Source organism: Mustela erminea, chromosome 6, assembly GCF_009829155.1.
Source record: "Mustela erminea isolate mMusErm1 chromosome 6, mMusErm1.Pri, whole genome shotgun sequence".
In the NCBI taxonomy this organism is placed as follows: domain Eukaryota; kingdom Metazoa; phylum Chordata; class Mammalia; order Carnivora; family Mustelidae; genus Mustela; species Mustela erminea.
In genome coordinates, this window is record NC_045619.1 from 83955908 (window position 1) to 83963972 (window position 8065).

Here is an 8065-nt window from a genome sequence, read left to right on the forward strand (position 1 = left end):
TCAAAAGCTTTTGCACAGCAAAGGAAACAGTTAACAAAATCAAAAGACAACTGACAGAATGGGAGAAGATATTTGCAAACGACATATCAGATAAAGGACTAGTGTTCAAAATCTATAAAGAACTTAGCAAACTCAATACCCAAAGAACAAATAATCCAATCAAGAAATGGGCAGAGGACATGAACAGACATTTCTGCAAAGAAGACATCCAGATGGCCAACAGACACATGAAAAAGTGCTCCATATCACTCGGCATCAGGGAAATACAAATCAAAACCACAATGAGATATCACCTCACACCAGTCAGAATGGCTAAAATCAACAAGTCAGTAAATGACAGATGCTGGCGAGGATGCGGAGAAAGGGGAACCCTCCTACACTGTTGGTGGGAATGCATGCTGGTGCAACCACTCTGGAAAACAGCATGGAGGTTCCTCAAAATGTTGAAAATAGAACTGCCCTATGACCCAGCAATTGCACTATTGGGTATTTACCCTAAAGATACAAACGTAGTGATCCAAAGGGGCACGTGCACCCGAATGTTTATAGCAGCAATGTCCACAATACCCAAACTATGGAAAGAACCTAGATGTCCATCAACAGATGAATGGATCAAGAAGATGTGGTATATATACACAATGGAATACTATGCAGCCATCAAAAGAAATGAAATCTTGCCATTTGCGATGACGTGGATGGAACTAGAGGGTATCATGCTTAGCGAAATAAGTCAAGCTGAGAAAGACAACTATCATATGATCTCCCTGATATGAGGAAGTGGTGATGCAACATGGGGGCTTAAGTGGGTAGGAGAAGAATCAATGAAACAAGATGGGATTGGGAGGGAGACAAACCATAAGTGACTCTTAATCTTACAAAACAAACTGAGGGTTGCTGGGGGGAGTGGGGTTGGGAGAAGTGGGGTGTGGTTTTGGACATTGGGGAGGGTATGTGCTTTGGTGAATGCTGATTCACAAACCTGTACCCCTGGGGATAAAAATACATGTTTATAAAAATTAAAACATTAAAATAAAAAATAAATAAAAATAAAAAAATAATACTCATAGGAATCAGAAATTGTAATAAAAAATTAATTGCTAATACAAATTAACCTTAAGGCAAAGAATGAATACTAATAAAACTAAGAAATAAAATAAATAAATAAAACTAAGGAATATAACATAAGGAACACACACACACACACACACACACGAGCTCTACTGAGTCATGAGTAGTTGACACTCCCCCTAAATTAGATTTATTTGTCCATCCCATCATAGATTGCACAATATAAACCATACATGTCTCAACAGAAGGTAGAAGTTGCTCCTTTTTATCACATTGCCAAATGAGTAAACTAGCACATACCTTTTCTATGAGCGGATAGGAAAGAGGAGAAAGGTGGAATTGAGCAATGCTTCCTCTCCCTAACTCACCAATCAGGTAATTTACCTCCTGGGAAGCTGGAGAGATTGATCAAGCATTATGGAGTGTCTTAGGTTAGATTCCCTAGAACCAGAGACAAGTAAGAATACTGATGCGTGATTTAATAGGTAAATGCTCTCAGGAGAAATCAGTAAGAAAATAAAGGAATCCATTATATCCAGTATAGGCAAGGAGTTGTATAAGAATGTAGTTTTAGGAAAAGTCCAACAGCTGTATTCTAAGATGAAATCCACTGGGATGGCTGTAGTTCTGAACTTCAAAAATTGATTTAATCTCTCATAATGTTTCACTTTTGAATAGTGTAAAAGTTAACAGGACCCATAAAATTATTATAGTATGAACCAAACACCTAAAATATTAATGAAACAACACATAAAAGCAAATAAATTATTATATGCAAATTTAATAAACTCAATTCAATGTTCAATTAGAACTATATTACCATTGTAAAAGACTGTAGCAGAGACATAAAGTTTCCTGAGGGAAAAGAATGAAATGGAGAAATTTTTGGTTTTAGGGTAACCAGGACAGCCAGTCTTTGCTATTTCCTTAAGAACATAATTTATTGACTGAAGCACTAATGGAATAAATAATCAATCAAGAAGTCATTTTCCCCCTTTTTCTTTTGCCATATTTGTTGAAGCAAAGCCATATATGCATATGGATGCGTCTCTCCAAAAGTGTTATTTAAGCTACTGCTCTCTTAGAAAGTGTAAGCATTTGCAATAATGGTAGGCCCAGATCCTGGTATGGTTATTGAGGTCAGCTATTGTTAAATAACAATTCAACTGAATATATTTTATTTTTTTTTAATTAATTTTCAGCATAACAGTATTCATTATTTTTACACCACACCCAGTGCTCCATGCAATCCGTGCCCTCTATAATACCCACCACCTGGTACCCCAACTCCCACCCCCCCGCCCCTTCAAACCCCTCAGATTGTTTTTCAGAGTCCATAGTCTCCCATGGTTCACCTCCCCTTCCAATTTCCCCCACCTCCCTTCTCCTCTCTATCTCCCCATGTCCTCCATGTTATTTGCTATGCTCCACAAATAAGTGAAACCATATGATAATTGACTCTCTCTGCTTGACTTATTTCACTCAGCATAATCTCTTCCAGTCCTATCCATGTTGCTACAAAAGTTGGGTATTCATCCTTTCTGATGGAGGCATAATACTCCATAGTGTATATGGACCACATCTTCCTTATCCATTCATCTGTTGAAGGGCATCTTGCTTCTTTCCATAGTTTGGTGACCGTGGCCATTGCTTCTATAAACAGTGTGGTACAGATGGCCCTTCTTTTCACAACATCTGTATCTTTGGGTAAATACCCAGGAGTGCAATGGCAGGGTCATAGGGAAGCTCTATTTTTAATTTCTTGAGGAATCTCCACACTGTTCTCCAAAGAGGCTGCACCAACTTGCATTCCCACCAACAGTGGAAGAGGGTTCCCCTTTCTCCACATCCTCTCCAACACATGTTGTTTCCTGTCTTGCTAATTTTGGCCATTCTAACTGGTGTAAGGTGATAGCTCAATGTGGTTTTAATTTGAATCTCCCTGAGGGCTAGTGATGATGAACATTTTTTCATGTGTCTGATAGCCATTTGTATGTCCTCATTGGAGAAGTGTCTGTTTTATTATTATTTTATACCACTTTTTAAAAATTTAAATTCAATTAATTAACATGTAATGTATTATTGGTTTCAGAGGTAGAAGTTTAATTCATCAGTCTTATATAATACCCAGTGCTCATTACTTCACATGCCCTCCTTAATGTCCATCACCCAGGTTCCCCATCTCCTCAAATCCTCCCCTCCAGCAACTCTAAGTTTGTTTCCTATGATTAAGAGTCTCTTATGGTTGGTCTCCCTCTCTGATTTTGTCTTGTTTTATCTTTTTTCCTCGCCTCTCCTATGATTCTTGATTTTGTTTCTTAAATTGCACATATGAGTGAGGTCATATAATTCTCTTTCTCCGATTGACTTACTTCACTTGGCAGAATACCCTCTAGCTCCATCCACACATTGCAAATGGCATGATTTCATTTTTGATGGCTGAGTAATATTCCATTGTATATATACACCACATCTTCTTTATCTATTCATCTGTCAATGGACATCTAGGCTCTTCCCATTGTTTGGCTACTGTGGATATTGCTGCTATAAAATTGGGGTATAGGTGCCCCTTCAGATAACTACATCTGTATCTTTGGGTAAATACCCAGCAGTGCAATTGCTGCGTTGTAGGGTAGCTCTATTTTCAACTTGTTGAGGAACTTCCATACTGTTTTCCAGAGTGGCTACACCAGTTTGCATTCCCACCAGCAGTGTAAGGGGGATCTCTTTTCTCTGCATCCTTGCCAACATCTGTTGTTTTCTGATTTGTTAATTTTAGCCATTCTGACTGGTGTGAAGTGGTATCTCGTAGTGGTTTGATTTATAAAACCTGATATTTATTTTTTTAAAGACTTTTATTTTTATTTATTTGAGAGAGAGAAGGAAGAAGGGAGAACGTCGGAGAGAGAAGCAGACTCCCCCATGGAGCTGGGAGCCCAATGGAAGACTCAATCCCAGGACTGCAAGACTACGACCTGAGCCAAAGCCAGTCACCGAACCAACTGAGCCACCCAGGAACCCAAAACCTGATATTTAAAGGGAGTTTTGAAAGTCTTTAAAAAAAAAGAACAGCTGAATATGTAAAATGAATATGTATATCTGTGCACATATGTATGAAGACTTATGTGTGATTATATGAGTGTGAGGAAGTGATGAAAGAAAATATATTCAGTTAATGGGTTTCTAGAGAGGGAGGTAGTGGTGGAAGGAAGAATAGAAATTGGGGAAAGGAGAGGTAGGTAAAGAAAAAAAAATAAGATTGGACCACCATGAAGTACCTTACATAAAATAATCTCATTTATGTATTCTCATAAAATTATATAGGTATCTTTACGTGTAAAAAGATTTTAAAATTATTTCTTAAATGTCAAGTCCATTCCTTGCTTGGACATACTTAAAATCATTTCCCACAAATTATCTCCACAGTTTAGAAACAGGAATTAATGGACTATTGTTTTAAATGGAAATTTCCTAATTTCTTTTCTGGATCTTCATTCCACCCCAAGTTCCGTTAATTTTGGATCTTGGAAACTAACATAGTAACAAGAAGGAAAGGCATGAGAAGAATCGTGTGCTTTTGCATTAAGGGAGGAAGAAGCTCGCTGAGGGAAGTGCACTAGGTGTTTTTTCGTTTGGTTTTTTTTTTTTTTAAGATTTTTTTTAAGTCATCTCCATACCCAGAGTGGGGTTCAAACTCACAATCTCAAGATCAAAAGTCACTCACTCCATCGATTGAGCCAGCCAGATGCAGTTGCAGGGGTACTTCTTAGTCGTTTGGAAGTTTGGTACTCTGAGACCTCAAATTCTGCTAGGTATCACTGTTAAAATCTTGACCAATTCCCTAATTTTACACATGCAATCCAATATGATAGTTAATTCTAATAGGATTGTAATTCAGTAAGCTAGAGAATGAACTTCTAAAAGCTTGGCTTTAGATTGTCTCTAAGCCATAGGTAAGGTCAGAATTTCTAGATTTGAATTTGTCTTGCTTGAAATTATCCTTGATTATTAATATTCTTATCCCCAACATCCAAGATGAGAGCAGCAGTGTCTTAATCATTATAACTTCATTATCAATGGGTGCATAATTTGAGGTCATCAGAGTGGTAAGTATACTTACCTTTGAATACCATGGTGAGAATATAAGAGAATTATAAGGGAATATAAATAGATTTCCTGTTTTTTTTCAATTCCTTATATATTAATTTTAAAAGCCCACACATTTTACTGCAGCTCAAGTGAAGAACATAACTTACTTTTTAGTGCCAATTTGAAAACCAGTTTGGATTCTTTGGTTCCAACCAATATAATTTTAATTTGGTTCACACTAGTTAAGAAAAGAATGTTTTGGGCACCTGGGTGGCTCGGTCAGTTAATGTCTGCCTTTGGCTCAGATCATGATCCCAGGGTCCTGGAAAGAGTCTCACATTGGGCTCCCTGCTCAGTGGGGAGTCTGCTTTTCCCTCTGCCCCTCCCTACCACTCGAGCTTGCTCTTGCTCACTCTCCCTCTCTCTTGTGTGTGCAAAAACAGATAAATAAAATCTTTGGAGGGGGGAAAAAAGAAAAGAAAAAGGTATTTTGCAAAGGATACCAGACGAAGAAAGCATTTGTAAAAATGGACTCTGGATTTGGACTGGTGAAACAGGAATAATAGTACTTAGGTCATATAAGGTTGATGAAATAATTAAAGAGGATTATATGTATAAAACGTTTAACTTAGGGTGTGTCTTTATTTTTTCATTTTTTATTTTTTTAAGATTTTATTTATTCGACAGAGAGAGCGAGAGGGAACAGAAGCAAGGCAATGGGAGAAGGAAAAGCAAGCTTCCTGTTGAGTATGGCGCTGGATGTGGGGCTCAATCCCAGAACCCTGGAATCATGACCTGAGCTGAGTTCAGATATTTAACAACTGAGCCATGCAGGCTTCCCATTTTTTCCTTTTTAAAAAAGGATTTATTTATTTTAGAGAGAGCGACAGAGAACATGTGCATGCGTTTGAATCGGGGGAGGGGCAGAAGGAGAGGGAAAGAATCTCAAGCAGACTCCCCACTGAGCATGGAGTCTAATGCAGAGAGAGAGAGAAAAAGAGAGGGAGGGAGGGAGGGGGAAAGAATCCTAATTTTTGGTTACAAAATATCTTATGGCAAAGTAGTTTAGCGTCTCCATAGTCCTGTTTCTCTGGTCCACTATGTGAAAGAATTAACATATCTTCTTAACATTCTTCTCAAAGCTGTCTCCACTTCCTTGTTCTGCAAAGTGTAAATACAGGGTTCAGCATGGGAATGACCACATTGTACTGTAAGGAGAACATCAACTCCAATCATAAAACATAAAACTGAGCCGTAGAACAAGATCACAGTAAATGAGGTGAGAAAAGCAAGTAGAAAAAGTCTTGCTTCTACATGAAGTGGAGCTGATGCTCAGGATGGTGGAGACAATGCAGGTATAAGAGAAAGCAATCATAAGGAAAGTTACAAAGAAATTCAAGACAGAGGAGCAGAACAGGAATATGAATTTGGTGGAGGTTATCAGAGCAAGACAGAGGGAAGAGAGAAGACAGCTCACAGCTGAAGTGAGAAGTAGTTTGATCCTCACAGTAGTCTAAATTGACAGCCAAGAGGATATTGATGATCAGCAAAGGCCCCAGGAACCTCACACCTCTCCAACACAGAGCTGGCTGCACATCACCTGACCACAGAACAAAGGGGAGATGATAGCTACATGGCAGTCATAGGTCATCACAGCCAGTAGATAGACCTCAGTATCCCTGGTGGCAAACAAAAAGAAGGCCTGAGCCAGGCAGCTCTCTACAAAGACGGTTTTGCTTTCAGAAAGTAGATTCTCCAGCTTCTTGGGGACTGTGACAGATGAGTGGCAGAGGTCCAGGAAGAAGAGATGGCTCAAAAAGAAGTACATGGACATGGGAGAAGTACATGGGAGATGGGAATTAGCCCTAATCACCAGCAGCATCACCAGGTTCCCCATCAGAGTAAGGAGGTAAATCACCAGAAATAACATGAAGAGCAGAATCTGGGTATGAGGGTCAGGAGACAACCTAAAGAGGATGAACTCACTAAACATGCTGTGGTTTCCCGTAGTGATAAAAATATTTACCCTGGGAATCCAAGAGATAATAGAACTCCTTTTGTGCCTCCCAATTACCCTCACTGCCTTAGCCCTTCTGATCTTGTACATTATTTTACAAATGTACTGGAAATCAGGTTCAAATATTTCCAAGCTGATTTCCTAATCATGACAGTAAATTTGATATTCTTGGATGAGAGTCCACACCCCCTATCAACTCCTTATGTAATTTTGTAAACCCTCATCTTATGCCTCTAGAGGTTCCCTTCTTTATTTTTAAGATGGATAATAACACAGAGAACATTCTTTTTCAATATAATTCTTTTTTTTTTCAGCATAACAGTATTCATTGTTTTTGCAACACACCCTTTGTATATTTTGTGGAAATAGAGAAAATTTGATGAAGTGGCAAAGTAAAAGGTAAATAACAGAAATAAGATCCTTGATAAAGGGACAATAAATGATCCAGAGCACAAGTGTTTTTGTCCATATGTAGGAGAAGGGGCCCTTTATCTCTTGTAAATAAGAAGTAAGGTAAAGAGAGCAGTGACTGAGGCAGCTGAGGTGACTTGGTAGATTTTATGGCTGGAATATGAGACACTTTCTAGCTGATCACTGCAAAGTTTTTGATGAAACATGAGATGCAATTGTGAAGAGTCTCCTTATCTATCTGCCTATCTATTTATCTATCTATCATCTGTGTGTATATATGGTGTGTGCTTTTAGTGGTGAGGGATTTTGATGACCTAAGAACACAAAACTCAGGTACATCAAGTAGAAGACTAATTTACGAAGGAAATGCAGTAAGATTAGTGATATATTTGCCCATTTGAGATTTGGGGACTAATTAGAACAAGTATATGATTCTCTTCAGTAATAGTTAGCTGCTTAAGCATATGCATGGAACAGAAA

The 8065-nt window shown here is 38.4% G+C and overlaps 1 pseudogene; it reads right to left on the bottom strand.

Annotated features, from left to right (window-relative positions):
• Positions 1-6255: 6255 nt before the first annotated feature.
• On the bottom strand, positions 6256-7150 carry LOC116593542 (annotated as a pseudogene).
• Between the last annotated feature and the right edge of the window lie 915 nt (positions 7151-8065).